Here is a 15,148-nt window from a genome sequence, read left to right as displayed (position 1 = left end):
TCAGGCTACTTTTGCATAAATACTATGTTGCAATAGATCCAGCCATTCTCTCAGAATCCCTGCTGGCTCAACCTACTCATAGCCATTCCTTCCAGATGGCATTCTACATGAGCATTCACCTATGCAGCCAAGATCCCTTTGGCCAAATGCTACATCTAAGACTATCAAAGCAGCATCATTCCAAGTAGTAACAGCCTTAATTTTAGAGAAGACATAGTCTGGGGCCCAGGGCATAGAGCTTGGAAAACACAGAATAAAGAATCATACATATCAGGGAAGAAATGCTGCTCTGGATATAAGCTCACTACCCATTAGATAGGTTCATATTTAATTAAGTGTATTTGATAATTTTAGTGGGGTGTTAACTAGTTGAAAGGCTTTTGGGTGGACAGGAAAGGACAGATGTTGAACATTTACCCTTCCGCTTATTAGCTGTATGACCTTGGGTATGATATTCATGTGTTCTGTGTTTCAGTTTTCTCACTGGAAAAAGTAATAGGAAGATTTTAGCTGATAGAACTGTCATATATTTTAAATGATATATTTCAAACAAAGTTCTTAGAACTTTGTTTGACACAAGGTAAATACTCAGTAAGTGATATTATTATTATGGAAATGTTATATTTGGACCCTGATAACCATTTCATTTCACCAGGGGTGTATTCATTATACTGAAAGATAGTTTACTACATAATGACTACCCATATGTCTTGAGGACACTTCTAGTTTGATTATTCAGTCTCTGAGAATGTTAAAGTCCACCCCTATCACTCATTAATCAGGCATAGAACCACTCTAAAATGTACAGGGAATAAAGATTCCTTTGATTATGTCTTCCAACATGTTAAAGAAACTTTATTTATTGACTCCCAAATCTAGACTCACTAACAAAAATTCTCAGCAATATGTGCCTTTTCAGATTTGTCTATTTTAATCTTCAGAATAAGAAAAATCAATAGTTGACAATTTTTAATGGATTCACTTGAAAATGAAATAATTTAAAGAGAAAAATACATTACCACGAATGGAAGACAGAATTCATTTATGCATATTATTATATATTCAAAGAAATCCATAACCCTTCAAAATTTTAAAACTTTACCAGGAAAGAACGAGCTGCAAAATCTCTTCATTTTATAGGTGAAAAGACCACACACAAATAAGCCAAGTCACTGAGTAAAAAGTAAAACTAAAAGCCAAGGCTCTTAAAGACAAATTTAGTATTCTTTATACCACACTACTCATGGTTTGTGTAAAATTTTAATTATTCTCCCCACCACTTGACATATTCCTCCCTTTTATCTCAGGCAACCCTGGAAAAGAAGGGATTTCTAGAACTATGGACCAAAATTTTTCTTAGTCCCTGATTTTGCTTCCATAGCAGATAGGCAAACTGATGTACAGGAAAATAATTTGCTTTATCCCACACATATTACATAAAATTATATCTATGCCCATATTAAATATAAAGGAAATCATTGTACTATTTGCTTATCTTGACAGAGATAGTCATAACCCAATGTTTACTGTCTTTCCTGCTGAATCACAGAGATCTACAAATCCGAGTTTATGTAATTGCAAATACCCTTTATTTAGCAAATTAAACTGAGGTTTCAAAGGGGCAAGCACTTGGGCAAGGTCATACAATAATTTTGCGGTAGAGCAAGAAAAGTCACAGCTCAATATTATTCTCCTTGTTATATTTTAGTCCTTCCAAAGGCCTGGAATCATTATGTAGCAAGAAATATCACGGTTTATAATTTTATATTTGTGTTATTAGGTTAATTTGGTTAATTTCTTTGCTATATTGAAAGGTCTCGAGACTCAAACATGGCCTTCTGTATCTACATACAATATTTCCTATGGTCAACTCAATCCAGGCTCTTGGCTTGGTAAACCATCTTAATGATAACTCTTAATGTGTACATCTATCCTGGCACTCTTCTCTGAACATCAGATTTGCATACACACCTAAACCATTTGATACCTCGATGTGGATGTTTAATTAGCATCTCTAATTTAGCATGTTCAAAGTAGAAGCATTGCTTTATTCCCCAAACCTTATCTTTCCTGAGTTTTACTTATCTCAATTAATGGTGCCATCATTCTGCCAGTTGCACAGGCTAAAAACTGTAGAGTCTTTGATTCTCCTTTTCCCTTCCTGCCATATTCAGCTAATCATGAAATGTCAGTTCTATCACCCAAACATATTCTGTATCTGATCACTTCCATCTCTACTGCTAACAGGTTACTCATGGCTACACTCATCTCTCACCTATAACAGAATCCTAATTGGTCTTCCTGGTTCCTCTACATTCCATTCTCTATGGAGCATCCAGGGTGATTTTTAAAAACACAAATTAGATTATATCATACTCTTTCTTAATATTTTCCAGTACTTCCAATTATAATTAGAATAAAATTAAAACTTTTAACCGTGGCTTATAAAGACCAAAGTGACTAACAAGATCTAACTCTCAAACTTTACTTCCTGGTAATATGTTCCTCATTCACTATGCTTAAGCCACATGGGCCTTTGGCTGTTTTCCAAATACCCCCTTCATTCCTACCCCATGGCTTTTGTGTTTGCTATTCCTTCTTGGAATGTACTCATCCCAGTTTTGCATAGCGATCATAGCTAAGGTATTGCCATTATTTTTAACCTTCCATCTTTGTGTGTGTGTGTGTGTGTGTGTGTGTGTGTGTGTGTGTTCTATAGCACTTACTAATGTATGAAAATTGTTTGTTTTTCATCTTTCTTTCCATGCACTAGACAAACTCTATAAGGGAAAAGGAGTTTTATTTGCTATATCCCTAGCACTTATAACAGTGCCTATCATAGAGTAGACACAATAAATAATCCCTGAATAAATTAATCAGGAAAAGACAAAAGTTGCAGTGCCCCAAGAATACTCAAAGCCTGAAATTTATATCACTGGTGGGACATGAGATGACTTTGGTTGGTATATAGATGAATTATTTTTTATTTAATGATCATGCATTTATACCAATATACACCATAAAATATCTAATCTGTAAGTATATGATGTAGATATAGACATCACTGCTAAGAATAAAACTAAGTAAAAATACAGTAGAATTTATAAATAAAATCTTTAAGAAACTAAAAGTATAAGTGGTATATGGATCTCTTAAAAGTCATCAAGGTGGACTGAGGCTATAGCTCAGTGGTAGAGCACTTGCCTAGCATGTGTGAGGCACTGGGTCTGATCCTTAGCACCACATAAAAATGAAACAAATAAAATAAAGGCATGCTATTCATCTACAACTACAAATTTTTTTTAAAAAAGTAATCTAGGTGGTATATGTATCATAAAGTCTTGAAAATGTTACTCAAAATCCAATTATATAGGTAAAAACTGATTATTGTCACAAGAGTTATAAAAAATACTAGGTAAAACTGAACAAAGGGTGAAAGATCTCTATGAGAAAAATTACAGAACATTGAAAAAAGAAATTGAAGAACCCCTTCTTGGACTATTCCCAAAAGACCTAAAAAGAGCATACTACAGGGGTACAGCTACATCAATGTTCATAGCAGCACAATTCACAATAGCTAGACTGTGGAACCAACCTAGATGCCCTTCAATAGATGAATGGATAAAAAAATGTGGCATATATACACAATGGAATATTACTCAGCACTAAAAAATAACAAAATCATGGCATTTGCAGGGAAATGGATGGCACTAGAGCAGATTATGCTAAGTGAAGTTAGCTAATCCCTAAAAAACAAATGCCAAATGTCTTCTTTGATATAAGGAGAGCAACTAAGAATAGAGCAGGGAGGAAGAGGATGAAAAGAAGATTACCATCAAACAGGGACAAGAGGTGGAAGGGAATGAGAGAGAGAGGGGGAATTGCACAGAAGATGGAAGGAGACCTGCATTGTTATACAAAATACATATAAGAGGATGTGAGGCGAAGGGGAGAAAAAAAATAAGAGAGAGAAATGAGTTACGATAGATGGGATAGAGGGAGGGGAGGGGAGGGGAGGGAAGATAGAAAGGGGATAGGAAGGGCAGCAGAATACAATAGACACTAGTATGGCAGTATGTATAAACATGGCTGTATAATCAACATGATCCTGCAATCTGTACACGGGGGAAAATTAAGAATTCATACCCCATTTGAAACAAAAGTATGATATATAATATGTCAAGATCAATGTAATGTTTTGAGCAACTAATAAATTTCTGATGTTTAAAAAAAGAAGAAAAAAAAGAAATTGAAGAAGACAGTAGCAGATGGAAAGAACTCCCATGTATATTTTTTGGCAGAATTAGTATTGTTAAAATAGTCAAAGTACCAAAAGGGATGTGCAGATTCAAAGAAAGCCCCATATTTTATTTATTCATTCATCTACTGAAGGGCACCTAGTTGGCTCCATAGCTTAGCTATTGTGAACTGAGCTGCTATAAACATTGATGTGGCTGTGTCACTGTAGTATGCTGTTTTTAAGTCCTTTGGATATATATTGAGGAGTGGGATAGCTGGGTCAAATGGTGGTTCCATTCCTAGTTTTTTTTGAGGAATTTCCATACTGCTTTCCAGAGTTGTGGTACAATTTGCAGTCCCACCAACAATGTATGAATGTATCCTTTTCCCCATATCCTTATCTACATTCATTGTTATCTCACTCCAGTCAGAATGACAATTATCAAGAATGCCAGTTACTCTGACAGAGGATTAATATCCAGAATAAAGAAACAAATGAAAAAGCTTAATTCCCCCCAAAATCATTCAATAAATGGGAAAATAGAAGAGTTACAAGTGGCCAACAATTATGTGAAATTTTTTTCATATTTATTTATCTATAAGGGAAATGCAAATCAAAACTACCCTGAGGCCACCTTGTGCAGAGCCTGAACTGAATCCTGCATGCCCCACCTCACGTGGAGCCTGGACGGGAACCACCAGCCTGTGCTGAGCCAGGAACCATTGTGCCCACATGGTTAGGAACACTGCACTGGGGTTCCCTAACCACCAACGTGTGGCTGCACCCAAACCACCTCCATCTTGGAACACTGTAGCCACTGCCATAACCTTTCTGACTGGTAATCTCCACTGTGGGACAACAGACAGGGCCACATGCCACAGTGTGCCATCACCAAACAGGCCACCCAACGCAAGAAACAGTTCAAAAAATTGACAAAATAAAAAGGTGGTTCTTTGAAAAAGTAAATGTAATTGACAAACCCTTAGCCACCCTAACAAAAAGGAGTGAGAAAACTCAAGTTACTAAAATTTGTGATGAAAAAGAGAATATCACGACAAGACACCTTTGAAATACAGAAGACAATTAGAAACTATTCTGAAAATTTATACTCCAGTAAAATAGAAAACCTTGAAGACACCAACAAATTTCTAGAGGCATATAATCTACCCAAACTGAACCAGGAGTACATACACAATTTAAACAGATCAATTTCAAGCAAGGAAGTAGAAGATGCCATCAAAAGCCTACCAACAAAGAAAAGTCCAGGACCAGACAGATTCTCAGCTAAGTTCTACAAGACCTTCAAAGAAGAATTAATACGAATACTCCTCAAATTATTCCATGAAATAGAAAATGAGGGAACCCTTCCAAACTCATTCTACGAGGCTAGTATCACCCTGATACCAAAACCCAGACAGAGACTCATCAAGGAAAGAAAATTTCAAATCAATATCTCTGATGAATACAGATGCAAAAATTCTCAATAAAGTTCTGGCAAATCACAATACAAAAACAAATTTAAAAATAGTGCACCATGATCAAGTGGGGCTCATCCCAGGGATGCAAGGTTAGTTCAACATACAGAAATCAATAAATGTAATTCATCACATCAATAGACTTAAAGATAAGAATCACAATTATATCAATTGATGCAGAGTAAGCATTTGACAAAATACAGCACCATTTCACGTTTAAAACACTAGAAAAACTAGGGATAGTAGGAACATACCTCAACATTATAAAAACTATCTATGCTAAACCCCAGGCCAACATCATTCTAAATGGGGAAAAATTGGAAGCATTCCCTCTAAAAACTGGAACAAGGCAGGGATGCCCTCTTTCACCACTTCTATTTAACATGGTTCTTGAAATTCTAGCCAGAGCAATTAGATAGATGAAAGAAATTAAAGGGATATAATTAGGAAAAGAAGAACTCAAAGTATCATTATTTGCCAATGATATGATTCTATACTTACAGGATCCAAAAAATTCCACCAGAAAACTTTTAGAATTAATAAATGAATTCAACAAAGTAGCAGAATATAAAATCAATACCCATAAATCAAATGCATTTCTATACATCAGGGATGTATACTTTCAGGGATATGAAACAGAAATTAGGAAAACTACCCCATTCACAGTAGCCTCAAAAAAATAAAATACTTGGGAATCAACAAAAGCGATGAAAGACTTCTACAATGAAAATTACAGAACACTAAAGAAAGACATTGAAGAAGACCTTAAAAGATGGAAAGATCTCCTACACTCCTGAATATACAGAATTAATATTATCAAAATGGCCATACTACCCAAAGCAATATACAGATTCAATGAGATTCCAATTAAAATTCCAAGACCATTCCTTATAGATATAGGGAAAAAAGCAATCATTAAATTCATTTGGAAAAATAAGAGACCTAGAATAGCCAAAGCAATCCTTAGCAAGAAGAGTGAATCAGGAGGCATTAGAATATCAGGCCTTAAACTATACTACAAAACTACACTAACAAAACAGCATGGTATTGGCACCAAAATAGACATGTAGGCCAATGGTATAGACTATAAAACACAGAGACAAAGACCCACATAAATACAGTCATCTCACACTAGACAAAGGTGCCAAAAACACACCTGGAGAAAAGATAGCCTCTTCAACAAATGGTGCTGGGAAAACTGGAAATCCATACATAGCAAAATAAAACTAAACCCCTATCTCTTACCATGCAGAAAATTTAAAGTGGATCAAGGACCCAGGAATTAGACCAGAGACCATATGCCTAATAGAAAAAATGTAGGCTCAAATCTTTATCATGTCAGATTAGGCCCTTCCTTCCTTAACAAGACTTCTAAAGTGCAAGAAATAAAATCAAGAATCAATAAATGAAATGGATTCAAACTAAAAAGCTTCTTCTCAGTAAAAGAAAAAATGAATGAAGTGAACAGAGAACCTACATTTTGGGAACAAATTTTTGCCATGTGCATGTCAGATAGATCACTAATCTCCAGGATATATAAAGAACTCAAAAAACTTAACACCAAAAACAAACAAACAAACTAACAACCCAATGAATAAATGGGCTAAGGAGCTGAACAGACACTTCTCAGAAGAAGATATACAATCAATCAACAAATATATGAAAAACTGTTCATCATCTCTAGCAATTAGAGAAATGCAAATCAAAACTACTCTAAGATTTCATCTCTCCAGCCAAAATGGCAGTTATCAAGAATACAAACAACAATAAGTGTGGGCAAGGATGTGGGGGAAAAGGCACACTCATATATTGCTGGTGGGACTGCAAATTGGTGAAGCCAATCTGGAAAGCAGTATGGAGATTCCTTAGATAACTGGGAATAGAACCACCATTGGATCCAGCTATCCTACTCCCTGTTCTATATAAAAAGGACTTAAAAACAGTATACTACAGTGACACATAAATGTTTATATCAGCATAACTCATGATAGTCAAACTGTGGAACCAACCTAGATGCCTGTCAATAGATGAATGGATAAAGAAACTATGGCATATATACACAATGGAGTATCACTCAGCAAGAAAGGAGAATAAAATTATGTCATTTGCAGGTAAATGGATGGAGTTAGACATGCTAAGCTAAGTAAACCAATCCCCCCAAACCAAAGGCTAAATGTTTTCTCTGATGAAGTGGATGCTAATTCCTAATGGGAGGGGGGAATGAGATGAGTGGAGGAACTTTGGATGGGGCAAGGGGGTGTGAGGATAGGAAAGATGGTGGAATGAAATGGACATCATTATCCTAGGTACATGTATGATTGCATGAATGATGTGACCCTACTTTGGGTACAGAGAAGTCAAAAATTGTGCTGTATTTGTGTACAAAGAATCAAAGAGCATTCTGCTGTCATATATACTGATTAGAATAAATAAATAAATTTTTAAAAACTACACTGAGATTCCATTTCACCTAATCCAGAATGGCAATCATCAAGAACATACATACTGATAAACCTTGGTGAGTAGGTGGGGAAAAAGAACTCTTATATAATATTGGTGGGAACATAAATCAGTACAGTCACTATGGAAATCATAATGGAGGTTCCTCAAATAACTAGAACTAAAACTACCATAAGATCCAGCTATATCAACTCTTCAGTATTTTTCTGAAATAAACTCAGCATTCTTTAGAGAAACACATATACTTATGTTTATCATAACATGATTCATATACACATTGTTTGCAGAATGTCACCAACACACACTCAACTGCCAATCCTGCCTAGTTATCACCCTATTGTTCACCAAAAGATGAGCAGATGAAGAAAATGTGGTATTTATACACAATGCAATATTATTCAGTCATATACATCAAGAAAATTATGCAATTTATGGGAAAATGAATGGAATTGGAAATCACATTAAGTGAAGTAAGCCATACTGAGAAACATAAGTATCATGTTTTCTCTCATATCTGGATGCTGTGTGTTTGTGTCAGGGGAAGAATACCATAAATATAGCAGGGAGTCAATGGATGCTATGAATTTAGAAGAGTAAAAGAATGGGATTTTGGAAGGGGGAGGTGAGGATAAGGGGAAGATTTGAGGAATGAAACTGATCAAATTATGTTATAGGAATGTAAGAATATGCCACAATGATATCCACTATTCTGTCAAATTAATATGCATCAATAAAAGATTCTGATTTCTGTTTCTTTGGAAATATACAGTAGTGGGATTGATGGATTCTATTTCTGATTTTTTCAGGAAACTCCACATGGCTTTCAATAATGGCAATGTGATTAGCACTTGTTACCTTTAGTTTTCTGGTAATGATCATGCTTTCCATTTTAAGTGATCTCTCATTGTGGTTTTGATTTGTGTTTACCTGATGATTTGTGATTTGGGGCATTTTCTCAGTTTAGTCCAAATTCTTTTTGGAATACATCAAAGCAATGGGCAGGAGATCATTTTACACATTCTAGAAAACTATTCTTATGGCATTGTATCATAGTTTAATTGTCATTTTTCTTTTACAATGGTATATAAAATAACAGTTCATCTTAATAATGTATGCTAACTTAGATTTAAGGAAATAGAGTAGTAACTCCTCATGAGGTTTTTGTGGAAATATGAGTTCATGCCCATTAGCTCTGTGCCTAGCATGTATAAGAATTAAATAAGCATTAGCTAATATTTTTCAAAGGTACCACTTTTAACTGCTTGCAAAATACTAGACGTTTACATGAACTGAAATAATTCATATTATTATATCTACTTGATACATGAGAAAACCCTACCATACAGAGATTAAATTACTTTTTAAAGTCACAGTTAGTAAATGGATAAGAAGCATTTGAACACAGGTACAATTTCTCATACTCTAAAACACATGTTTTTCCCTTTTTACTAGGCCTCTTTTATATAAACCTGTATTGGTTTGAGAATAAAATAATGAAAACAGTTTCTAAGGAGAAGCCAATTGGAACCATTGTACTTCAAGTACATATTGACTGTCTAACAATGTCCTTGCAGATAATTTGCACAGAGGGTAACAGGATGTGAGCTTAACAAATCACATTGGAGCTCAGGAGCAAGTTGAGAAATGGATTTGCATGCATAAAATAAATATTACTAACCTGTGTGATAGTGTGAATGAAATCACCAGTATGGGGTTTCAAAATAGCTTCATCAAAGCCTTCTTTTGTCTCCAGACCTAGAGAGTGGAGGCCACAGAATTTACTATGATCTAGGTACAGGTTTTCAATCTATCTTTTCCTTTTTCTCATTTATTAAATATTTATTCAGGAACCAGTATGTATTTGGCATTGTTCTAGGGGCTAGAGATACAACAGAAAACAAATTGTCTCTCCATGGAAGTTAATATACTAGTGAAGTTATGCAAACTAAAAAATGATAAAATACAGGTTGCTGCTAAATTCTAAAAACAAATAGAAAGGGAAATGGGGAGAGGATGGGATTTTAGATAGGAGAGCTAACTCAAAGAATTTAATTCCCCTCGTGTGAGTTTTGTTTGGAGAATGTCACCAACACACCCTCAACCGCCAATCCTAAGACAAGGTTGATTTTTTGATGTAGCTATTGTTCTATATCTGTAATAAGTTTCCAATGCATTTAATTATTTCCTTTCCACTGCTATGACATTAGGTTAACCTAAAATTATCTCTCAGCAAAGTAATTATGAAGACCTCCAACAGGTCTCCCTCCAGTCTTTTTAAAAAATGTCTTTATTAGTGGATAATAGTCATACATAATCATGGGGTTCATTTTGACATATCCATACTTGCATATTTGTTCCATTTCAATCCCCAGTACTTTCTCTTTCCCTCCCCATCTCCCTCCCCCTGATCCCCTTCCTCTATCCTATTGGTCTTTATTTTACTTAGTTAATTTTAAGTGGTACATTATGAAAAAAAATATATATATATGGAATTAATTGTGACATATTCAAACATGCACATATAATCAATTGGTCAATTTCATTTTGCAATTCCTTTCCTTTCCCATCCTTCCTCCTTCCTCCACAAATCACACTCTCTACTTCAATACTTTCCCTTCTATTTTCATTGAATATTCCCCCTTTTTTAAAAAATTGCTTATTTTTCTCTAATTTCCACATATGAGAAAAAAAAATCTGACCCTTGACGTTCTGAGTCTGGCTTATTTCACTTAGCATAATGTTCTCCAGTTACATCCATTTACCAGAAAATGACATAATTTCATTTTTCTTTGTGGATGAGAAAATTGTGTATACTATCACATTTTCCTTTTCCATTCATCTTTTGATGAGCACCTGGGGGTGATTTCATAACATGACTATTGTGAATTACACTGCTATAAGCATTGGTATGCATGTATCACTATAGTATGCATATTTTAATTATTTTGGGTAAATATCAAGAAACAGAGAAGCTGGGTCATATGGTGGTTGCATTGCTTGTCTTTTTTAAAAAACTTTTTTAGTTGTCAATGGACCTTTATTTTATTATTGATGCGTGGTGCTGAGAATTGAACCCAGTGCCTCACTGTCTTTTTTTAAAAAATGTCTTCATTAGTGGATAATATTTTGCTCTGATTCAGTCCCCTTTACTACTTCTTCCCAACCCCTCCTCTATCCCCCTGTTCCTCTCCCTCTACTCAACAGTTTCTCTGCTATTTATTTATAGTTTTTTCAATATCAGTATCTTATGGATGTACATGATGATGAGATTCATTGTGGTATATTCATATACATACACAGGAAAGGTAGGTCAGATTTATTCCCTTATCCAATCCCTCTTCCCTCCCCTCAATCCATTTCCTTTACTCAACTGATTTTTCTTCTATGTTGATAGAATCCCCCCCCCTTTGTTTTTTTTCCAATTATTTTGGACTAACTTCCACATATCAGTGAAAACATTTGACTTTGGGGGACGTGCTTATTTCACTGAACACAATAGTCTCCAGTTGCATTAATTTACTGGCTAATGCCACAATTTCATTGTTATTTCTGGCTGAGTAATATTCCATTGTGTATATATACCACATTTTCTTTATCCATTCATCTGTTAAAGGGTGCCTACTATGGTTTCATATATTGGCTATTGTGAATTGTGCTGCTATAAATATTGATGTGCCTGTATGCCTATGCTGACTTTAGATCTTTTGGACATATGGTGATTCTATGTCTAGTTTTTTAAGAACTGTTGATATTGCTTTCCAGATTGGTTTCACCAATGATGTATTAGTGTACCCTTTCCAGCAAATCCTCTCCTGTGCTTATTAGTATTTGTATTCTTGATAACTGTCATTCTGATTGGAGTGATGTGAAATCTCAATATAGTTTTGATTTTCCCTGATTGCTAGAGATATTGAACATTTTTCATATATTTGTTGGCCATTTATATTTCTTCTTTTGAGAAGTGTCTGTTTAGTTCTCTTGCCTACTTATTTTTGGGTTATTTGTGGGGGGCTGGTGTTAAGTTCTTTGGGGTTCTTTATATATTCTGGACATTAATGCCTTATCCCAGGAACAGGTACAAAATATCTTCTCCCATTCTGTAGGCCTTTCTCTTCACAATCTTAATCATTTCCTTTGCAGCACAGAAGCTTTTTAAACTGATGCCATCCTACTTATTGTTTTGTTTCATTTCTTGCATGTTAAAAGTGTTATTAAGAAAAACAGTACCTGTGCCAACAAGTTGGCATGTTGGGACTACATATTCTTCTACGAGTTGCAGAGTTTCTGGTCTAATTCTGAGGTCTTTGTTCCACTTTGATTTAGCTTTTATGCATAGTGAGAGATGGGGATCTAGTTTCATTCTTCTACATATGGCTATCCAGTTTTCCCAGCACCATTTGTTAAAAAGTCTATCTTTTCTCCAACAAATGTTTTTGGCACCTTTGTCTATTTTTATTTGGATTTGTCTCTTTGTCTTGTATTCTGTTCCATTGATTCATATCTGTTTTGGTGCCAATACCATGCTGTTTTTATTACAATAGCTCTGTAATATAATTTGAGGTCTGGTATTATGATGTCTCCAGCATTTCTCTTTTTGCTCGAGATTGCCTCACATAGGTTTCTATTCACTATTTGGTTTTAAACTGCATGATTTGCTTCAAGGACACTGCTGTTTCTGTCATGTTTTATTGATTGATTGATTGATTGATTGATTGCCAGTTGTTTTAAAGGGGGGGGTTGTGCTTTTCCTTTCCCTCTTTCTCTTGCTCCTGGCCCCTTTTCCACCCAGGTCTGGGTTTGGGGTTAGGAAACTGTTTATTTTCTACTCTGGTAACCAATCTTCAAGTCTCTCCCGGTCTCAGATTTTGTAGTAATGGGTCTTAGAACATTTTTTTTGTGTCACCCACCTTTCAAATAACTTTTTCCTTTACTGCCTTCTTTTGGAATTATGGGGGATCAGGAATTTCTCCCTAGCTCCATTCTACCACCTATTCACATTGATATTCCATATCATATTGCTACTTGTATAAGGCAGTGTAATAGTGTTTAGACACCAAGGTTATTCATAAGGTAAATCTGCTTTACCTGTACTATCTGTTACTTAAAGGCAAATTTATGTTATAAAAGAAAAGACTTGTATTGTGCCAGGATTATAAAAATAAATACTTTAATAGAGATGTGAGAACAAAAAAAATTGTCTGATAAGATTTCATCTCACTCCTGTCAGAATGGCAATCATCAAGAATTCAGGCAACAATAGATGTTGGAGAGAATGTGGTGAAAAAGGCACATTCATACATTGCTGGTGGGACTGCAAATTAGTGCAACCACTATGGAAAGCAGTTTGGAGACTCCTCATAAAATTGGGAATGGAACCACCAATTTGACCCAGCTATCACCCTCCTTGGTTTATACCCAAAGGACTTAAAATCAGCACACTATAGTGATGCAGCCACATCAATGTTTATAGCAGCTCAATTCACAATAATTAGACTATGGAACCAACCTAGGTGTCCCTCAATAAATGAGTGGATAAAGAAAATGTGGCATATATACTCAATGGAATATTACTCCGCTTTAAAGAACAGTAAAATTATGGCATTTGCCAGTAAATGGTTGGAATTGGAGAATATCATGCTAAACGAAATAAGCCAATCCCACAAAACCAAAGGCCAAATGTTTTGTCTAATATGCAGATGCTAATTCACAATAAGGCAGGGGGGCACTAAGGAAGAATAGTGTTACCTTAGATTAGGTAGAGGAAAGTGATGGGAAGGGAGGGGAGGGGAGGGGAGGGGATGTTGGCATAAGAAAGATAGTAGAATAAAAAAGACATTATTATAGTATGTATATATGTGACTATATGACCAATATGATTCTGCAACATGTACTCTCTGAAAAATGAAAATTTATATCCCATCTATGTATAATATATCAAGGTACATAAATGCATTCTACTGTCATGTACAACTAATTAAAACAAATTTAAAATTTTTGAAAAAAGAATTCAAAGCAGTGATCTTAAGGAAGCTCATGAAATAAAAGGAATTATAAACAATTGAAAAAAGTCAGAAAAACAATTCATAATCTGCCTGAGAAATTCAACAAGAACACAGATACCACAAGTTAAACAGAAATAATAAAGTGGAAGACTTCACTGATTTGAAAAATTACAATCAACAGCAAACTAGATCAAATAGGAGAAATAATTTCTGAAATTGAAGACAGGTCTTTTGTAATAACAGAGAGGAAAAAAAGTAAAGAAAAATATTCATGTCCTACAATTAAGTGAACAGATATTTGCATTATGAGAGTTATAGAGGGAGAAGAGATGGAAGAAAGGCACAGAAAGCATATTTATTAACATACTGGTTGAAAATATCTGACATCTTGGGAAAGATATGGACATCAAGATCATTGAAGCATAAAGCACCCCAGTCAAATTCAACCCAGAGCAGTCTTCTCCAAAGCACATTATAATTAAGCCATCAAAAGTCAAAGACAAAGAGAGAATTATAAAAGCAGCAAAAGAGTTAAGTCGTATAAAAGGGAATCCCTATTTGACTGTCAGTAGCACAAACATTGTAGGCTGGGGAAGATTGGACTGTGATATTTCAAGTGCTAAAAGAAAAAAAATAAAACTACCACTCTATAAAGAAGTATGGAGAGTCCTCAAAAATTAGAAATGGAACCACCATGTTAACTTCACTATCTACTCCTTGGAATTTATCCAAAGAACTAAAACCAGCATACTATTGTGATACAGGCATAACAATGTTTTTGGCAGCATAATCCACAATAACCAAGTTATGGGACTAGCCTAGGGTCCATCAATAGATAAGTGGAGAAAGAAAAAAATATATATATATACATACACACAATGGAATATTATGTCATTTGCTGATAAATAGATGGAACTGGACAGCATTATGCTAAGTGAAATAAGTCAGACTCAGCAAGTCAAGGGTTGAAT

At 35.0% G+C, this 15,148-nt stretch overlaps 1 protein-coding gene across 9 annotated transcripts in view; it reads right to left on the bottom strand.

The window, feature by feature from the left end:
* Klf8 (KLF transcription factor 8) overlaps positions 1–15,148 on the bottom strand; it is a 233,332-nt gene that overhangs the window by 108,961 nt on the left and 109,223 nt on the right. For 5 of the 9 annotated variants that reach the window (XM_078034786.1, XM_078034787.1, XM_040281494.2 and 2 more), the window contains one exon: positions 9,854–9,930. The exons of the other annotated variants lie outside the window; for them this stretch is intronic. The gene's annotated coding sequence lies outside the window, so the exon portion shown is untranslated. The remainder of the gene's footprint in view (positions 1–9,853; positions 9,931–15,148) is intronic. 9 annotated transcript variants of the gene reach the window in all.

Source organism: Ictidomys tridecemlineatus, chromosome X (assembly GCF_052094955.1).
Source record: "Ictidomys tridecemlineatus isolate mIctTri1 chromosome X, mIctTri1.hap1, whole genome shotgun sequence".
Lineage (NCBI taxonomy): Eukaryota > Metazoa > Chordata > Mammalia > Rodentia > Sciuridae > Ictidomys > Ictidomys tridecemlineatus.
This window is presented reverse-complemented; position numbering and strand designations above follow the sequence as displayed.